The sequence below is a fragment of the Myodes glareolus genome, chromosome 26, assembly GCF_982192425.1.
Source record: "Myodes glareolus chromosome 26, mMyoGla1.1, whole genome shotgun sequence".
In the NCBI taxonomy this organism is placed as follows: Eukaryota; Metazoa; Chordata; class Mammalia; order Rodentia; family Cricetidae; genus Myodes; species Myodes glareolus.
The window spans coordinates 16,604,868-16,625,166 of NC_142051.1; the positions used below are offsets into that span (position 1 = coordinate 16,604,868).

A 20,299-nucleotide genomic window follows, 5' to 3' on the forward strand; every position below is an offset into this window, starting at 1 on the left:
TAAACTCATAAAGTTTGGTGCCTTGAAAGAGAGTATGTGAGTTTTATGGTATCATATTTTCCCCAAAGGACACCTCCAGTGTTCTCTGATTTCATAACGATTCAGAATTAATACATATTATTGGTATTACCTGAGACATAGGAACAAATGTAGCTCTATTTTGCCTGCTAAAAGGTAAGAATGGTTAATCAAAGATTATGTAATTTTGGTCATAGGCACTTCATTTGCTTTTAATATTCTCTTTATGAAGAATACATTACAAAAACATGTAAAGAAGGATGTATTCGAAGCTTGTTCCTCGTAAAGAGTAGCACTATTTTCATGGATTACATGCAAATTGTTCCCTTTAAATTAGCAGGGTCGTGTAAATAAATTGATGAAATAACATGCTACAAGAATTGCCTTTGAAATTCCTGAACAAAAGCATTAAATGAAAGTTGATTTTACCAGAAATGGATGTTACATTTCTTCCACAAGCGCCTGCACTTTCTGCCATGATTTGTGTTCCTCGATGTGCTTCCTCTCATGCTTCACTAAATACGAGTGCAAAGACGGCTTGAACGTGTTCGTGGCTGGCAATTTAGCATTAATTGTAACACTCTGTAATCCAAATTACAATCTGTCATTTCCAGTCAAATTGGGAAGCGTCGCAATTGTGTTTCGGGGTTTTACTGCTATTGATCACAGTTCTCTCATTTGTGTTTTAACACACCGTGACGAATCGGAGAGTGGAAAGACAATCTTGTAACAAGCCAAGAAACAAGTATTGTTCTTGTCTGTAATAGCAGCAGAAAATTATTCCCTAACAGATGAAAAGGAGAGATGTAAAATGGTAAACCAAGGTTCATTTAAGGGCATAAAAGCCACAAAAAGGACTCCAGTGTTTTTAGAATGAATAAACTAAGTGAACCAGGTTTTTTTTTCTGTTTTCTATATTTTAGAGAACAATTAAAATATATTTTATATTTATTTATTGGCATGAGGTGAGGAATGCATGATAAAATGTGTAGGTCTGAGGACAACTTAATCAACTCTCTTCTTTGACCATTTGGGTTTCAGGGATAGATATTAACGAATCAATCCCACACCAGTTATGTTTTAAGGGGTTATTTATTTGGCGGGGGGTAAAACTTACATACACCATAAACCGTCAGGAAGGGAGCCTAGTCGCTGGAGCAGGAGCCGGGAGCAGCAGCTGAGACCGAGCACCGGAACCAAGAGCCGGAACCAAGAGGGCCTTATCCGGAACTGCTTCTCTTTTTAAGAGAGAAATATACCATGCCCCAGTGGGCTGGTATTTCAGCAGCTATTGGCTGACGGAGCGGAAGTCGCTCCCCGCTGCACTGTGGGCTCCTGCTTCAGTGATTATTGGTTGAGGCAGCGGAAGTTACTCCCACAACACCTCCCCCTTTTGTTTAAGTAAGAGAGTTCTAAGCCTACTACGAAATTATATACAGTAAGTACAAACCTACACAATTATATACAATAAATACAAATATCCTATTCTAACTAGCTTAAGTCTTGTATAAGAAATAACTTGGCCACGTCATAAAAGGAAAGTAACTACGTTTATATAATCTTCAATCCCATCAAAGATCTGAGAAGGGAAATAATGTTACCTAAGTAATTAGGAAGTGCAATCAAACTTCCAGAACATGTAACAAATCACAGAGACAACTGGCTACCTGGGCAATCACCCAAAATCACGTTTGCAGCGTTGAAGCAACCAACTTTGGCTAAGGCCTAACGTAACTGACATACCATTTTCAAAGGCAAGGAACTTTTCAAAACTATCTTACCCTGTCTTGGCAGGATATGACAGTCCTGTTTTATCCATTTACGGATACTCTGCAACTCTGTCAGTAGTTGAGGTATGGGCATTTCTTTACCCAAAGGCCAGTTCTACCAAGAAGAAAGGCTCCAGGTGGAGTGTCTTTGGTGCTCAACATTCTCTCGGGAATAGATCAGTGTTGCCAGGAAGAATTGTGTCTCCCTACCACAGAACTCTGAGTTAGATTAAAGGCCATTTTCTACAGCTCTTTGAAGAGGTTGAAGATTATCTATCTATACTGAATATAATCTCTATGTATCTAAAGAACCTGATTAGTCTAATTATAAATGACAAACTTAGATAACTATTGATCTATATTATTCTCAATATCTATCTAACTTAAAGACTGAAATAGTAAACAACTGTGCAATAAATGGGGACAATATGACCTCCAAATATAAACAATGTGCAAGTATACATTGCAATATGGTAAATATATATATCAATACATAAACAATATATAAGTATCTTAATCAGAGGTAGAAGTGTACAATGCAATATGGTAAAATATACATATATCAATACAATATATATATGTCAATACATAAAAATGTTTTAAACAGAGGTAGAAGCATGTATGCATAAAATAGTCAACATAATTTAACTTTGTATCAATATATAAGAATCAATACCAATATATTTGTCAAAAACAATAACTCACAAGTACAAAGCTATTATCCCATAATCCAATTATCCCTCTTTTTTTTTTTTTGATTCCTGCGCTTATAAAATTCCTCCCCCAACCCTCAACCCTATACTAATTATAACCAACCCCTAAATGATGTCCCTAAACCCAAGGACAAACTTTACTGGGAGAGGGGACGTCGTTCTCTAGAATTACTTCCAGCTGTCATGGGGGCGACGTTCTTTCTGGGGGATCCTGTGAAAGTAAAATGATGGTTAAATTTCAAGATCAATGTCTTTTAAAATTGCAAATAGTCTCTGAGTATTTTGTGGAGGTCTGGCCAGAATGTTGTACAAGATGTGCATCATTTCAGCTAACCACGTTGGCATCGTCTTGTGCAGCTGGTACTCAAAACAGGTCTTGTAGTAGCGCTATCAGTATCATGATGTCATATCAACCAGGTGGAGTTGTTGTTATGGGGCCCCATCTTCTTCCTGGAAACTTCAAATGTCACTGCAGGAAAAACTTATTGTTCATTGTGGAAAAATTAAACATTAATCATATATATTAATCATATATTAATATCATATATTATATGATTATAATAATATATAATCGTATATTAATCATATAGACATATACAGACATACATATATTCAATGAAAGACATGATAGATATATTCACTGAAAGGTATGATAGATATGAAGAAAAGTAAAAATGTTTTCTAAACTCATATTTCTTTCTGTCCCATATCATGGCTCTTGACATGAGACAGAAACTCCAGAAATTCTGGGTTTTTCTTTTAACAACAGGCTTGGAATTAGAGAGGGACTGAGCCAGAGTCCAACTCTAAAACCAGCTCTATAAATTTAGAAATATGATTTAGTATATTTTACTTACAGTAAAATATTACTATTCAGTCTTCTTGATAGTCCTTATTGTGCCATTATTTTCCATCTGTCAGTATTCAGATATCCAGGGTCCCTTGAACTTTTCAAAAATCAGTGTTTTCCTGTGGAGATAAGAACAGAACCCTGCCCCCATTCTATATGTTTTTCTTACCAACTATGAATATCATCATTGTGGATGAGCTGTCATTTCTCCTTTCCAAGAGGTTTCTCCTCTTCAAATCGAACCTTTATTAATTTTGATGGTATCCACAATTTTTCTTCTCCTGTGGAAACAAGAGCAAAACCCCTTCCCCAACGCAGCACATCTCCTGGCCTCCATTGAGAGGTCAGCACGTCTTTGAAATAAACAGGTTGGTTTAGTTCAGAAGTTTTTTCCATTATCCAATGCCTCTCTGCTGCTGTTGTTCCTTTCTCATTAGCATTAAGAAAATTCAAGGTTAATAAAGCATTATGCAATCTATTTCTGGGGGTATCTTTCGTCCCTTTCTGTTTGTTTAGCATATCCTTTATAGTACGATTTGATCTTTCTATAACGGCTTGACCTGTAGGATTGTATGGTATACCTGTAACATGCTTAATATTATAATAAGCAAAAAATCGTTTCATTTTCCTAGATACATAAGCTGGACCATTATCTGTTTTTATTTGTGCAGGTATACCCATAATGGCCATAACTTCTAATAAATGTGTGATTACTGAGTCAGCTTTTTCTGAGCTTAAAGCGGTTGCCCACTGAAAGCCTGAATAAGTGTCAATGGTGTGATGTACATATTTTAACTTGCCAAATTCTGGAAAGTGAAACACATCCATCTGCCAAATTTCATTCCTTTTAATACCCTTTGGATTAGTCCCTGCAGGCAATGGTGTTTGGTTATAAAAAGAGCAAGTAGGGCATTTCTTTACAATCTCCTTAGCTTGTTGCCATGTAATAGAAAACTCTTTTTTCAAGCCTTTGCTATTGACATGATGTTTTTTATGAAATTCAGATGCCTCCAGCACACTACCAATCAATAATTGATCAATATCTGCATTACCTTGTGCTAGAGGACCTGGCAGACCTGTATGGGATCGGATATGCGTTATATACATAGGGCAGAGCCTGTTTCTGATCATGTCTTGTACCTGGATAAACAATGAGGTCAGTTCTGTATCATCAGGTATAAATTCAGCAGTTTCAATATGCAAAATAACTCTTTCTGCATATTGTGAGTCAGTAATTATATTAAGAGGTCTTTAAAATCCCTAAGCACCATAAGGATGGCATATAATTCTGCTTTCTGGACAGAATCATAAGGACTTTGTTCCACTTTACTCAATTCTTCTGATTTGTAACCTGCTTTCCCTGATTTATTAGCATCGGTATAAAATGTATGGGCTCCGGTTATTGGAGCATCACGGACAATTCGAGGGAGGATCCAAGAAGTTCTCTTTATAAAGTTAAGTCTCTTGCTTTTTGGGTAATTGTTATTGATTTCTCCCAAAAAATTAGCACAAGCTCTTTGCCATGGTTCATTGTCTTCCCACAACTTTTTTATCTCATCAGCAGTGAAAGGCACTATAATTTCTGATGGGTCTATACCTGCTAATTGACGAAGTCTCAATTTTCCTTTTATAATCAATTCAGAGACTTTTTCCACATAAGTTTTTAATTTTTTACTTGGTTTGTGTGGTAAAAAAATCCATTCTAAAATAGTATCTTCCCTCTGCATTAAAATTCCTGTAGGAGAAATTCTGGAAGGCAATATAACTAGAACGCAACTAAAATTTGGATCCACCCTATCTACATGTGCCTCCTGTAATTTTTCCTCAACCATCATCAGTTCCTTTTCTGCTTCAGCTGTTAACTCTCTGGGACTATTCAAATCTTTGTCACCATCTAAGGTTTTGTTTAAATGAATTATTAGATCAGGTGTTATCCCAACAGCTGGTCGTAGACTGGAAATGTCTCCTAATAATCTTTGAAAGTCGTTAAGCGTTCGTAACCGGTCTCTCCTGATTTGTGCCTTTTGAGTCTTAATTCTTTGTAAGCCTATTTTATAACCTAAATAATTAACAGAATCTCCTCTCTGAATTTTTTCAGGAGCAATTTGCAATCCCCATTTAGGTAATACTAGTTTTACTTCTTCAAACAGCCTTTCTAAGGTATCTTTGTTTTGATCAGATATCAGGATATCATCCATATAGTGGTATATTATGGACTTAGGAAATTGTTTGCGTATAATTTTCAATGGTTGGCTTACAAAATATTGGCACAGGGTGGGAGAGTTCAACATTCCCTGTGGGAGGACGGTCCACTGGTACCTCCTTGCAGGCTGAGAGTTATTATAGGTAGGCACTGTGAAGGCAAACTTTTCTCTATCTTTTTCTTGTAATGGTATAGTGAAGAAACAATCTTTCAGATCAATAACTATAAGAGGCCATCCCTTTGGTAACAGGGAGGGCAGAGGAATTCCAGATTGCAGAGGGCCCATAGGTTGAATAACCTTGTTGATAGCTCTAAGATCTGTCACCATTCTCCATTTACCAGATTTTTTCTTAACAACAAACACAGGAGAGTTCCAAGGGCTGGTAGATTCTTCTATATGTCCAGCATCTAATTGCTCTTGTACCAGCTGTTCTAAAGCCTGTAACTTTTCCTCAGCTAAAGGCCACTGTTTAGTCCATATTGGTTTCTCAGTCAACCATTGTAGAGGCATGGCTGTTGGTACCTCTGAAGAGCCATCAATTGTGTTGTGTTCTTGTATAGCTCTAATGGCTGGTTTCCACCATCTGTAATATCTTGTAATATTGTCCTCAGAAATATGGGCTCTGGAAGCAGCAGGAATGTTAATTTGGGTATTCCATTGCTGCAATAGGTCACGGCCCCACAAATTCACTGCAATATTTGCTACATATGGCCTTAGTTTTCCTATTTGTCCGTCTGGACCTATACAATTGACCCATCTCGTGCTTTGTCTTACTCGAGATAGGGTTCCAATTCCTAAGAACTGAATATCTACCTCCTGAAGAGGCCAATGCGGATGCCAAGACTCTGGTGTAATGATACTTACATCCGCACCTGTGTCCAGTAAGCCAGTAATAAGTTTGCCATTTACACACACTCTTAGCTGTGGCCTTTGTTCATTTATAGAAGTCTGCCAGAATATTCGTTTACTTTGTCCTCTTAGATTTCTTGATTCATTCACCACATTTAACTCATCCTTCAGGCCGTTATTGCTTTTAACAGCAGGAATGGGGCATTCTAATTTCCCTGAAGAGGCATGTTCTCTGCAGTGATCGGAAATGACTGGACCACATTTGCCATGGGGGCCTTCGAGAGGCCCCCTATTGAGTTTCCCGATGGCAACGGGTTGCCCTGTTTATCTCTTGTTGACCTACACTCATTCGTCCAATGCCTGCCCTTTCCACATCTCCTACATAAACCTGAAGGCTGAGTCCTCCTATTCCTGTTATTCCTAGAAGAGGCATTATTCCTGGACTTCCATTGTCTGCAGTCCCTTTTCATGTGTCCCATTTTGCCACAATGAAAGCATTTTGTAATCTGATGTCTCCTTTTACCTTTGGAAATTGCTTCTTGTACCCATGTTTCATTGCCATAATCAAATGTATCAACATTCATTGTATGTAAAATCCATTCGTCCAAAGGCGCTGATCTGAGCTTTAAAGGCCCCAGGATCCTTTTGCATTCTACATTGGCATTCTCATAAGCCAAAGACTCAATTACTATATTTCTTGCTTCTGGATCAGGTATCCCTATTTGTACAGCCTTAGTTAGTCGTTGCAAAAAGTCACTAAAGGGTTCTCTCTGACCCTGTTTGACCCTGACATACGATTCTACTCTCTGACCTGAGTCTTGAACCCTGTCCCAGGCCCTTAGAGCTGCTGTAGCACATATGGATAAAATGTTTTCATCATAAAGAGCTTGTTCCTGAGGATCAGAGTAAGGTCCTTCCCCTAGAATTTGATCTAGAGAAACCTCAATTCCTTTCGCTGATTCTTGTTGTTGTAAAAGTCTGGCCTCTTGTTTGAATAGGCATTTGAAATGCCATAAAGGTCCGTTCTCAAGGACAGCTGATGTGAGCTGGTTCCAATCTTTAGGGGTGGCCCTGTTGCTCAGAGCCCAGGATTTTAACATCTCCCTAACAAAGGATGAATGTAGTCCATAATTCACAATTGCTTGTTTAAATTCTTTCAGATCATTCATACGTATAGGCTCCCATGTATGTTCTTTAACGACCTTAGGGTTTTTGGAGCCAGTTATCTTTTCTGATGTTATTACTGGAAAGGCAGGTATAACTCTATGTAGACTGAGAGTTTTTTGAGGTGAAGGTTGCCTTTCTACCTTTTGCTCCTGTTCATCAGAGTCTATGATTTCCTCAATCTTATTAAATCTGCTCACCATTGCCTTCTGTAAGTCCTGAATCTCCTGTCCAGTATTATGCTCCAAAGCCTTCATTAACGATTCTAAGGCATGGAGCTTGTCCGTCAGAGACACGATATCCTCCTTGGACATAATCCTCATGGCATGTACTGTGCCTTCTTGTATGGAAATCCTGTCAATTAATCTATCATACCCTTTTGATAAAGTCCGATTTTCACATTCAATGGTTATAATCCTCTCAGCTAATGTTTCAGCACTTACAGTCATGGACTGGAGGTTATGCGTCATTTTGGTTGTCCCCTCCTCCAGGGCAGTGACGCTCCCTTCTAAAGAAGCAATATCAGACTGTACCTTCTTGATATTTTGGCCAGTTGACCGAGTCATATCAAACAAAGATCTATTCTCCTCCTTGAGAACTCCAAACTCTGATCTAGTCTCCTGCTTGAAAACTCCAAACTCTGATCTAGTTTCCTCCTTGAAATCTCCAAACTCTTTTTTGAGGAGGTTGGTATCAGTCTGAATTGTTCTTAAGGTTTTAATCTCTGCCCTCAGCATTGTAGATTCAGTCTGTAAGGACTGTATCTTTCTTATAAAATAGCCAAACACCAGAAAAGCAACAGATCCCAGGAATAACAAAGTAAGAGGAATATCTGAGACATCCTTCAGAATATCCTCCATAGCGCAACTGAAAAAACCATTGAACTTTTGGATAGTAATATTTTCCGACATTTTCAATCAAAGGAAATTGTACTTGTATGTATGTATGTATGTATTTATTTTCAACCGAAAAGAAAAATCTTACCTGTAATGACCGTTGCCTGCCAGTAGGAGGTGGGGCGCACCTGAATCCACGTGGCAGTGGTGTTGATTGAGGAAGTAAACTCTAGAATATATACACTCAAATCCAGAGGTTAAATCCACAGATCACAAAAGGTCAGAGAGCTTCTAGTGGCCAATAAACAAGGCAATAAACAAGGCCCTGCTGCTCTGTTCAACCGGATGCAGAGGGTCGTGACACAGCCACTGCGCTGTTGCTAAAGAGGCCTAGTGCTTTGGGCCCCGTGTCCCTGTGCTGGGATTAAGGGTCAAGCTGCTTTCAGCACTCCTAATCAGTTATGGGTTTCAAACAGCTTGCTGGAACTTCAAAGGGAGCTTGCGCTGTGAGCTCTTTGACTCACGTTGCAAGGAGAAATTTAAAAATCCGTGCCGAACAGGGCAAAGTAAGCCGGCAGAGACTGTCCGGACCTGTGTATCCTGGGAGGCCGAGCTGGGGGTGGGGGGGTGGGGCGGTTCTTAAACCAAACGCTGGGCGCCAATTATTAACGAATCAATCCCACACCAGTTATGTTTTAAGGGGTTATTTATTTGGCGGGGGGTAAAACTTACATACACCATAAACCGTCAGGAAGGGAGCCTAGTCGCTGGAGCAGGAGCCGGGAGCAGCAGCTGAGACCGAGCACCGGAACCAAGAGCCGGAACCAAGAGGGCCTTATCCGGAACTGCTTCTCTTTTTAAGAGAGAAATATACCATGCCCCAGTGGGCTGGTATTTCAGCAGCTATTGGCTGACGGAGCGGAAGTCGCTCCCCGCTGCACTGTGGGCTCCTGCTTCAGTGATTATTGGTTGAGGCAGCGGAAGTTACTCCCACAACAGATAGAACTTATGCAGTTCGTCTTGCTAGCCAGCATCTTTAGCAGTTGAACCATCTTGCCTGTCTGACAACATTCTTTTGCGGGGAGGGGGGGTAGGCGGGGAGGGCTTTTGAGACAGGGTTTCTCTGCGTAATCCTGACTGTTATGGAACTCACTCTGTAGACCAGGCTACCCTCAAAGTCATGGAGATCCATCTGCCTCTGCCTCCTGAGAGCTGGGATTAAAGTTGTGCGCCACCACCCCTTAGTCTGACAACAATTTTGTAAAGATATATTTATTGTATGTGTATGAGTGTTTTGCCTGTATGTGTGTCTATGCACCATGTATATGTAGTGTCTGTAGAGGTCAGAAGAGGATTTCAGGTCCCCTAGAACTGGAGTTACAGATGATTATCAGCCACCACTTGGGGCCTGGGACTAGAACCCAAGGTTTATGAAGAGTAGTCAGTAATCCAAGCCTCTGAGTAATTTCTCTAGGCCCTAAAAATGCTTTGAAAGAAAACATTAAAAATGCTTTATAGACTAATATTATTTGTAAAGTTTTATTTTTGATTTTTCAAGACAGGGTTTCTCTGTAGCTTTAGAGCCTGTCCTGGAACTAGGTCTTGTAGACGAGGCTGGCCTCGAACTATGAGATCCTTCTGCCTCTTGAGTGCTGGGATTAAAGGTGTGCACCACCAACACCTGGATTTTTAAAAATTATTTTTAATTCTGTCTATGTCTTTGTCTGTACATAGGTATATGCACATGAATGCAGGTACCCATGGAGACCAAAGGTATCCAAGTTCTTGGAGCTGGAGTTTCAGACAACTATAAGGCACCTGACATGGGTGCTGGGAACCAAACTTTGGTCTTCCAGAAGAGCAAAACATACTCTTAACCTTGAGTGACCTCTCCAGTCCCAATTAATATTATTTTTAAAGTCGACTCAGACTCTTGCAAATGGCTATAGTTTATTCATTTGAGTTGCAGTTTATTTATCCAGTTCTCTCTTTAGTGATCACTCAGTTATTTGCATGTTACTGTTATTACAAATAATATTGTAGAGTTGTGATGGTAGACATGCTTGGAAATACAGAGAACTGACTAATAGGGTTCAGAAAGAAATGCAGAGAGTGATCATTCCAGTGTCATTAGTTGAATGGCTCAACGTCCTTTTGGAAAATGAGCAGGATATCAGACCAGGGTCAATACTCTCATATTTCAAACACAAAAGCTTCATGAAGCTCTGGGTTCAATATCTAGCACTGTGGTGGTTTGAATAGGAATGACCACCATGGACTCATGTGTTTGAATGCCTGGCTCATAGGAAGTGGTTCTATTAGTGTTGGACTAGAAGTCCAAACATTAGGAAGGAGTTGCTCCAGACACAACTCTCATAACCATAATTGATGCAAAAGTAAGAGGATTTTTATTCTGTCATGACAGGGCCCTTCAGGTTTGGGATATGAAGGACATCCGATAACTGTTACAATCTATCTTTTAAAGCAAAAAGCCACAGACACAAGGGGGGAACCTGTGTTCCACCTGAATCTGCACCTCCCTCTCCCGGTACGGTTCGTGCGCCTTCCGTACCTACCACAAGCTTGAGGCAAAGGTCTGGGGATTGAACAGAGACACACACAAAGAGAGCTGGGTCATTCGTCAAGAAATAGCCAAATGCCAATTTATTTAGCTTTCTGCAAGGTTAACATACCTTTGCCCCAGTAAAGGGATTCCCACCCAGCCGGGGGGGGGGGGGACTGGCGCCGTGTGGGAATTTCTTCCCAGGCAGGAGGCGGAGAGCAGAGAGCACAGTGACAGACAGTGGAGCGGGACCTTGGTGCCCTGTGATTCTCCTGGGCAGGTGGGAAATTACCATACCAAAGGTGGACTGTGCCCTGTAGCTAATTCACCAGGCTGGCAGAACGAGTTAGCAGGAAGCTTGGCTGGCTAACATAAACAGTCCTTGTGATTTGCACCTCAAGGAGCAAGGGGAGACAGGGCCCTACAAACCTGTAGGTTGTTTTCCAACTTATTGGATTGGCTTATTTAAAAGGTCACTAGCAGTGATTGGTCTATTCCAGGGCAGGAGAATAGCTGCGTGGTCAGGTGAGATAAGGGAGAGCATCTGTGGCCTTCCTGGCCTTGTTCTAGTGACTAAATCAAACATCAGGAACTGAGTCAACATCTGTGGGTTGTCTTTGCCTCAATTCCCAGAATGGAGTTATGTTTGAAGATTATTCACAAGGGCACAGGAGGATGAGCAGTCCAGCATGTGTGTGTGTGTGTGTGTGTGTGTGTGTGTGTGTGTGTGTGTGTGGCGGGGGCGACTGTCCCATTTCCCAGAGAGTGAGTGTAAGGTTTTAGAACAATGTCTTAGGGTTGAGGGGGCTTACAAATGCATTTGGAGTCTTTCATTAGGAGGTGGAGCCTTGTTGGAGTAGGGGTAGCCTTATTGGAGGAAGTGTCACTGTGTGGGTGGGCTTTGAGTTCTCACATGCTCAAGCTATGCCCAGTGTGGTACACCATCTCAACCACCTCTCCAGCACCATGTCTGCCTGTGTGCCACCATGCTCGTTGCCATGATGATAATAGACCAATTTCTGAAATGAAAGTTGTCACTTCAATTAAATATTTTCCTTTATAAGAGTTGTCATGGTCAGCTGAGTGGTGGTGGCACATGCTTTTAACCCCAGCACTCAGAAGACAGAAGTAGGCAAATCTCCATTAGTTCAAGGCTAGCTTGGTCTATGGAGTGAGTCCTAGGACAGTCAGAGCTACACAGAGAGACCATATCTTGAAAAAAACAATAAAATAAAGGCTGTCATGGTGTCTATGGTGTCTCTTTACAGCATCAGAGACCCTAAGACAGAAGTTGGTACCAGGGACTAGGATATTTCTCTGACTGTGTTTTTGTTTGGAGGAATTTGGACTTTGGTACTTTGGGTTAGAAAAGCAATGGAATGCTCTAAGCACTTCTTAATGAGCTATACTGGTAGGAGCATGGAAGACAGTGGTGCTTAGAATGATTTGAGCTGTAGGCAAATGGCTCAAGAGGTTCCAGAGGAGCTGAATTTTAATATGTTACCTAGAGATTGTTCTTGCGATATTTTGGTGAAGAATGTGGCTGCTTTTTGCTCTTGTCTGAAGACTTTGCCTGAGGCTAAAGTAAAGAGGTTTGAACTAATTCTGTTGGCAGAGGAAATCTCAGAACAGCCTAGTATAGAATACTCCTTTGTGTGGTTATTAGTGGTAATTCTGATGAAGATTTATAATGAAGAAGAGCAAGAAAATGTAAAATTTGAGGAGAAAAGGAGCACCAGGAAGCAGAATGGAGTTAAGTCCTGTATTCAAGGAGATAAACAGATTAAGAAATGGAATAAAGGGAATGGTGACCTCAGGGAAAGATCCCACCCAGCTATTCCATCTTGTGAAAAGGAATTAAAATCTTAAAACTGAGTGTGGTGTTGCATGCCTTTAATCCCAGCACACTGAAGGCAGAGGCTGGAAAATCTTTAAATTTGAAGGTCTATAGAACAAGTTCTAGAACAGCCAAGTTTAGACAATAAAAGTAACCATCAAAAAGAGTAAGCTGGTGAAAGTGTAATTGACCTTGGTCCAGCCCCAGCAAGTAGAAGGACTTGGCAGCCTCAGTCACATAGTTCAGGCTTTAGAGTTAAGGATTAAAGAAATAGATTATGGAATTTTGTTGGAGGAGGCTACTTGTTGGTTCCTGGCCACCCGTCTAGCTTAGACCTGAAATAATCACACAGAAACTGTGTTAATTAAATCACTGCTTGACCCATTAGTTCTAGCTTCTTATTGGCTAACTTTTATATTAATTTAACCTATTTCTACTAATGTGTTAATCACCACATGGCTGTGTCTTACCAGCAAAGTTTCAGCATCTGTCTCCTGCAGGGCTATATGGCTTTTCTCTGACTCCACTCTCCTTTCTCCCAGCATTCAGCCTAGCTTTCGCTGCCTTCCTAAGTTCTGCCTTGCTATAGGTCCAAAGCAGTTTCTTTATTCATTAATGGTAATCACAGCACACAAAGGGGACTCCCACATCAGAATTTGCCTCCAAGACTAATAAAAGTCACTGAGCCCAAGTATGTGTCAGAGGTATCCCTGAATAGAGGCCTAGAGAAGCCAGGCCATGAAGCTGTGAAGTTGAAACCTGGATTGCTTTGGAGAACCCAAGATGTTAGAGATGCCAGAGCTGTGGGATCCCTGCTGCTGAGGGGAGCTGCTAACAGGGAGTGGAACCAGCCCAAGAGAAAGAATTGTGTTGAGTCAACAAAGCTGATATGAGTTGGAGATCTGAAGAGCATTTTGACATCAGACACGGAGATGCAGAGTGTGGAGTTTGCCCTGATGGTTTTGGTCTTGCTTTGGTCCAGCATTTCCTCACTATGCTTCCTTCCCTATGTTTTGAAATGGTAATGTATATCCTGAGCTATTATATGTTGGAAGTATGTGACCTGCTTTTTGATTTTGATTTTACAAGTTAAGAGATTGCATTAACCACAGAAGAGATTGCATTAACCACAGAAGAGATTGCATTTAACCACAGAATTTGTATTATGGGGGCCAGGTAGTGGAATGTGGTAGTTTGAATGTAACTGGCTCCCTTAATCTCATAGGTAGTGGCACTATTAAGAGGTGTGGCTTTGTTGGAGTAGGTGGGGCCTTGTTTGAGGAACTGTGTCACTGTGGGGGTGTGCTTTAGGTCTCTTTTGCTCAAGCCTCCCTCACCTCAGGGTGACATGGAGTCTACTTTCTGTTGTCTACAAGATGTAGCACTCTCAGCTCCCTCTAGCAGCAAGTCTGCCTACATGCTGTCATGCTTCCCGCCATGATGGTAGTGAACTGACCCTCTGAACTGTAAGCCACCATCTCAATTGAATGTTTTCCTTTATAAGAATTCTCCTGGTCACTGTGTCTAGTCACAGCAATAGAAACCCTAAGACACCAATCGTAAGTTCTCCCAACCACACATTAATATTTATCTGAGTGCTTGTCCCTAAACTTCCTTATCTCTTAATCCTTCAACACAAAACCATATTTTTATTTTACTAAGGATATCTTTTCAAAGTGTATTAGTTAATTACTTTTAAGTTTTGTGTATGTGTTTCCTGCATGTATGCCTGTACTCCACCTGCATATCTGGTTTCTTCAAAGTCCAGAAGAAGGGGTCAGATCCCCTGGAACTGGATTTATGGATGGCTGTGAGTCATCGTGTAGGTGCTGGTAATCAAACCTGGGTCCTATGAGAGAGCAGCCAATGTTCTTAACCACTAAGCCATCACTTTATCCCTGGTTTTACTAAAAATCTTATAAATCTATCAAAACTGTCAGGCTCATCTCCCCCATCTTCACAAGATAGCTGATGTGTTCAGCAAAGCCAAGTTAATTGCCTAGTACAGTAAGGAAGGTAACCTTGAAGGAATAATAGTTTGATTTTGGGATGGAGAGGCTACAGGGAGATATTTCTAATTTGATTGGCTTATCAGAGTCCTGAATAGGATTCAGCAAAATGCAAGTTGTAATAGCTTGTTATTGGTGGATACAATATAGTGAGAATTTTGAAGTTAGTCTTAAAAAGCAAATGCTAGCTTGGTAAATGAGAGGTCTGCCCATTTATGCAACCCATTGTCCCAAGCTATGGCTTTCTGAGAAGCCTGTTATTCCATTCTAGTCCTTAATCCTATTAGACTGTAGGTCACAGACAATTGCTTCCAGTCCAAACTCTTAGAAATCACAAATACAGGGTTCTTCTCTCCCCGAGACAGGTAGGACTTCAAATCTTCCTTGGACAGCAGAAATGCTTACATTTTGGTGTGTGTGTGTGCATAAAGAGGTCTTTTCTTCACAAATGGAGGAGAATAAAATTTCAAAGTGAAAAGTGGAAGACAGGTTAAATTAATATCTACTGTTATAATGAGGTATAATAATACATGACTTTAATAATCACCACCTTAATTGTTTATCTCTGGGTGATTTTATTTCTGTTGTATCCATTTCTACATTTTTCTAATTTTCTATGATCAATGTGTATTACTTTAGGAATAGAAACAAATTACCCACAGAGAAATTCTATTTCTTGCCATAGTTAATTTGCTCCCAATGTTTGACAAAGATTGGCTTCTTTTTCTATTGTAATTACATTTTCTGAGTGGTTACATATTTTAATTCTGAAGACATTTAGATAATGGAGTACAGAAGGAATTAACTTTCAAAACCGATGACAACACATCTGCCTTTCTTGTCACCCTTATTACTCTCACTACCAAACACAGCATATAACGTATATTAACTGATTATTAAAAGAGGTTGATTTAACATACAAATCAGTAAATAAAAAGAAACAAATCCCACTACGACTTTACTATTGTAAAGTCTCTAGACTGCTCTAGAGTCAGTAGTAAAGGAATGAGATCATGTCATGGAAAAATGAGACTTCATTAAAATAAGATTAGGTAAAGAATCTTTTTTAACAGCTTGCTTTAATTGTTTCTTGATTGGGTCATTAATTCATTATAGCCAAGGCAGATTATTGTTAGTGTCTTCTACACGAGAGCAGAGTATTCTCAGATGGAGTGAAAAAAATCAAACCATAGTAACTAAAAAGAGTGTTGTGCTTTGTGTGATGTTTAGATTTGGGACAAATCTTTTAAATAATGGTGTCTGTATTTTATCAGTTAAAAGTAGGTTATCTAATGAGGTTTTAAAATACACACACACACACACACACACATACACACACACATGAAATTTTTAAACTGAATTCTATGATCAGATGATGAAAACAAGTAGCCTCCTAATGCTTCCCCTTCCTTCGTCCTGTCTGTGATACTTAGCTCACATGAGAACAATTGCTAAGTTGCTAACTTCCATGTTCCACTCAATGTTTCTTACAGGTGTCCTTGATTTCCAAAACTGTAAGCACTGTGCTAATTCAGTAGATGCTAACAAATACAAGATTAATGAATAATTGTATGTATATGTGTGTGCCTCTATATGCACTACTTTAAGTTTATTTGTTGACAATTTCATATATGTATACAGCGTATCTTGATCATATTCATTACCACCACCACCCCCACTCCTCGTGGACATTCTCTAGATTTCTTTCCCCAACCTTCATTTCCTTTTTCTTGTTCTCTAACTCTCTGAGTTCAATTAATGCTGCCTGCATGAGCATGAGTTGGGGGCACCCATTGGAGCCCAGTATTCTACCAGTGGCCACACCCTGAAGAGAGTTGGCTCCCTAGATGGCCAACAGCTTCTAAGCTAGGGGCGGAGCTTCATGATCTGTGCAGCTGGAATAGTGACTGGCTTGACTTGGTGGAAGTCTTGTTCAGGTTACCACAACAGCTATAAGTTCATGAGTCCCAATACTCGTGTCATGTTCCAAAGAGAGTATTTAAAAGTAGTTCTTCCTATCTTTTAACTTTTACAGTTTTCCCGCATCTGGAGTTCCCTGAGTTTTGTTGATAGGGATATCTCTTTTATGGCTGACAGCTCACAAGTCACTTCTTCTAAACACTTTGACCAGTTGCAAGGTTTTCTTACTGCAAAAATAAGCTTCTCTAACCAAGGTGTTGAGTAGCATTAATCTATGGGTAGAAACATCAATGTGTAGAGAGCAGTTTCATCACATACCCACTTAGCCAAACAATGCTAGTAGTTCCCCTCTAGCGTCGATGATCCTTGGAGTCATGAGCTTTTGACTAGATTTACAGTACAAGGCCTGGGACCCTTCCAGGAGAACAAATCTCAAATTCAAGTAGAAAGTGGGTGGTTTTCCCCATAACAGTCATGCCACTATTATGCAAGGAGTAACTGTATTTTAATGACGCAGAGATAAAGGAATTGTAATAGATTACTCTCCATTCCTACTTTCTGAGTGAGATACTCAGCCATCCTACCAAATGTTGGATGGAATAAGTGGTCCAAGTGTTTGGGTGCTTCATTCTCTCCATAGATCTCATAAAAGAAGATACCAACAGAACTATCTAGCATGTATTTAACATACGCTATTGCTTGAGGACTTTGAAAGTAATGCAAAATGTTAAGCCTATCTGAAAATTCTTTCCATTCTAGAGCCCAAGAGGATATGGTGGTTTTCTCATAGGGAAACCATCAGGGTTGGGGTAAAAATCTCCACTATGGCCATAGCCTTTAATGGTACAGTAGCACACAACATACCTGCTGTTCCTCAAGGCTTCTGGCTGAGATTCCATCCATCCATCCATCCATCCATCCATCCATCCATCCATTTATTATTTTTCCGGAGACAGGGTTTCTCTGCATAACAGTCTTGGATGTCCTGGAACTCACTCTGTAGACCAGGCTGACCTTGAACTCACAGAGCTCCACCTGCCTCTGCCTCCCAAGTGCTGGGATTATTAATGGTACCACCTTTTTATGAATTAGACTTCTGGCCTACTGACTCACATGAACACATGTTTGGAAGTAAAATGCCACCTTCAAATGTCTTGAAAGTAAATCACTTGTCCATAGTTATACTTGTAGTAAGATTCACCCAAGATTACCTACGTAGATACTACTCTTGGCCACCCTACCACTACCAATAAGAAATACAGTATCAGTATACTACAAGGAAGAACTTTCTAGCAAGGGGTAAGACGGGGGAAGCAATACCAATTGCATTAAGGTTTCAAATAATATAAACTGCTTAAATTAGCAATGGAATTCCTTTAGTCCTGTAAGTTTGGAGTTTGGTATAGAGTCTACACTGAAGATTCTTGTTTTTTTTTTTTTTTTTTTTTCGCCTTTGCCTTTATTATATTATTTTGCCTTTACCACATAAGAAAATCTGGTAGGTAGGAAAATAAACTGTTCCCCTTAAATGGTCGGTTCCAAGGCATTCTTAAACTCCAGGACCAGAAGGAGAAGGTGTGACTGCTCTATCTATCAGCTAATAGGAAATTGGGTGCTTCTATCGTGTATCCTATCAGCTAAAGGAATCTGTTTTCCTGTGTATTACACCTCCACTCTTATTGCATAATATTGACCCAAGGTTAGAGACATGATTAGGGAGAACTATATTAATTATGCATGCAGTCTTTGATAGGTAGAGAATGCTTACATATAATGCACGAAACAGCTTTTGTAGGGAAATAATAGCTGTCAAATATTGGATGGAGTGATTAGATTAACAGTTGTAATTTTCAAGGACTCAGTTTATGCAAATATTTTCATTTCCTGGATTTACCTTCCATCAGGGCAAAAATGCTATAGGTTCATGCCAATATACTTTTAAAGTACTTACATAGGTATTTCCTTTGGACTTCAAATAGCTTATACGTTTCTTTTTTTTCTTTGTTTATAAAAAGTCTAAAAAGGCATTTAGAATAAAGCTCAGTAACGAAGGGAGCCTGCCCTGAAGTATAAACAGTATGCCCAGGGTCATTCCATTAGAGAACACTGCTTTTGCCTTTCTCAGCAGATGTCAATTGCAAATAGCTTCTTCGTGGTTAGGAACAGGACTTCCTGTCCACATCCCCTTCTCAGAGCTGGCATTTTGTCTGGAAACAGTGTGTACAGGTTGAATGGAAATACTTTTAATGAAAGCCTCTACATACCATATTTTCTCTGATGCTGTGACATTTAGAGAGAAAGGCCTATTGGGAAAATGACAAAAAAGTTAATTATTCATGAAATATTTCCGTTTTTCTCTGGACCTCAGCATGTAGAACTGTTGAGAAATGGAGGTGTTTGATTTTTCACTACCAAGCATAGAGACCCCTAGTGTCAGCTAACTCCTTCTTATCTTCACTGTTAACCCATTCACATTTTCCTCTCTGCCTGCTCTGCCTCCTAAGCGCTAGGATTAAAGGCCTGAGCCGCCCGCCACCCCTCGGCTTATAATTTAATTTTTGAAAAGCAGTGATTTTATATTAGTGTCATTTGTAAGGTCAGAAAACTCTAGTCAATGAGAAAAATAAATAGTTTGATTAAGGTATACGCAAAGGAATATGATAAATATTTCCTAAAACAAGACGAGAAATGCTTGACAGCATGCATGAGACCCTGGGTTCAATTTGCAGCTCAAAAAAAAAAAAAAAGTAAAGAAAAGAAAATGTCAACATCACTAATCATTAAGAGATGCAAATTGCTGGGCATGGTGGTGCACACCTTTAATCCCAGCACTCGGGAGGCAGAAGCAGGTGGATATCTGCAAGTTTGAGGCCAGTTTGGCCTACGGAGAGGGTTTCAGGACAGCCAGGGCTACACAGAGAAACCCTGTCTCAGCCGCCCTGCTCCCTGCCAGAAGAGGCAAGCGGCAGGGAGCAAGTTTAAAACACAATGAAATGTCATCTCATACCCGCTTAAAAATTATTATTTAAAAAGAAAGATAAAAGGCTAGGGCTGTAGCTCAGTGGTAGGATACTTGCCCAGCATGCATGGAATGCTAAATTCAGTCCCAGTGTTGTTACAAAAAGGGAAAGAAAACGATTATAGGTCAGGCGTGCCTATAATCTCAGTCCTCGGTAGGTGAAGGAAGGGGTGTGGGTGTGTAGGGGGAGGGGATCTGGAGTTCAAGGTGAGTTTGAGGTCAGCCTGGGTTACGCACACAACAAAGGTTAACAAGTAAAGGTTAATGAGGATGGGCGGGGCGGGGGGAGAATTCTTGTACACTACTGGTGACAATATAGACTAGTACAGGGATAAAAGCTACACTTTGTACAGAAAGCTGTGACAGTTCTTCAGAAACCTCAGAATAGCGTTACAATGGAACCCAGCAATCTGGAGATTTACACCCTTGCACTGCAGGCGATGGGGGCGGGGGGGGGATAATCCCGTGTCACGGTGCAAAAACGGTGTGTTTTGTTGCTGAGTATAATTTGTTAGCATTGTGTGAAGTTTCCCCTCAAAGCTCACAGA

The 20,299-nt window shown here is 40.2% G+C and overlaps 1 long non-coding RNA gene across 1 annotated transcript; it reads right to left on the reverse strand.

Moving 5' to 3' along the window:
* Nucleotides 1-1,091: 1,091 nt before the first annotated feature.
* LOC148117764 (uncharacterized) lies at nucleotides 1,092-9,392 on the reverse strand. Its single transcript, XR_015736740.1, has 2 exons — nucleotides 9,136-9,392; nucleotides 1,092-2,957 (listed from the first exon to the last, which is right to left on the reverse strand). It is a non-coding gene; the product is annotated as an uncharacterized LOC148117764 (long non-coding RNA).
* Nucleotides 9,393-20,299: the final 10,907 nt, after the last annotated feature.